The 899-nt window shown below is 39.7% G+C and overlaps 1 long non-coding RNA gene across 2 annotated transcripts in view; it reads right to left on the bottom strand.

Annotated features, from left to right (window-relative positions):
- LOC101863410 overlaps positions 1-681 on the bottom strand; it is a 77857-nt gene extending 77176 nt beyond the window's left edge. Inside the window, exon 1 of one of the 2 annotated variants that reach the window (XR_220138.3) lies at positions 518-681. This is a non-coding gene — a long non-coding RNA (uncharacterized LOC101863410). Of the gene's footprint in view, positions 1-328; positions 390-517 lie in introns of those variants that run through there. The other variant, XR_004859516.1, reaches the window with a different exon arrangement.
- Positions 682-899: the final 218 nt, after the last annotated feature.

The following is an 899-nucleotide window of genomic DNA, read 5'->3' as shown; positions in this document are numbered from 1 at the left end:
TTATTATTGTAGTTATTATTGTTATGCTTATAGAAGTTGATATCCTTTAATGTATACAGGAGTCTGTTTTAAAACTTATTGCGCGTTTGTACCTTCTCCTCGTCAATTGTCTGTTGAATAAATAACTTATAAACTATCTCGTTTCGTTTTCTTTCCTTGGATTTTTGTTGTTGTTTTTTTGGACAAACTGTGGGTAGAGTTACATCATTGTCAACAACAGCATTGTCGCAGTTCCAGAGCTATATCTTTTAAGTCGCCTTTATGCTTTGTCCCGTTTTGAATTGAACTATTTAAAATTTCACGTTAAGATTGTTGGTTTTATTCTTACATCAGTATGTGTCGTTGAATCACCATAAAAAATATCACGAAAGGTGTTTCTGGTTTATTCGTTTTTAAATATTTTTAAAAAATTTTTATTAATTTTTTTTTGGGGGGGTTGTACTTTTTCTTTTCTTTTTGTAAAGTTATATAGTGGGTGAAAATTACAATCTGTAAATATCTCGAAGAATTAAGCTACCGTTTTTTTTCTGTTATTAGTATTCCTTTTGTACTGTGATCCGCGCAAGGGGTAAAAATTGTTCAGTGATCGCAGGTTTTTTTGCGAGCAGTTTTCATCATAACTTGTCCGTGTGTGAGTGAGAGAGCGAAGGAAAGAGAGAGGGAGGGAGAGCGGGAAGGAGAAAGAGAGAGAGTGAGGGAGAGGGAGAGAGAGAGAGACGGCGCGCTGTGACGCCATGGGAGAACGCGGGTTCTGAGTGCGCGATAAGGACTGAGAGAGGGAGAGAGGGAGAGAGGAAGGGAGAGAGAGGGGGGGGGAGATGGAGAGAGGGAGAAAAGGAAAGAGGGAGAGAGGGAGGGACGGAGGAAGAGAGAGAGGGGGGGAGAGGGAAAGAGGGAAA

Source organism: Aplysia californica, unplaced genomic scaffold, assembly GCF_000002075.1.
Source record: "Aplysia californica isolate F4 #8 unplaced genomic scaffold, AplCal3.0 scaffold00033, whole genome shotgun sequence".
NCBI classification, from domain to species: Eukaryota; Metazoa; Mollusca; class Gastropoda; order Aplysiida; family Aplysiidae; genus Aplysia; species Aplysia californica.
Note: the sequence above shows the minus strand (reverse complement) of the source record. Positions and strands in the feature narration are given on the sequence as shown.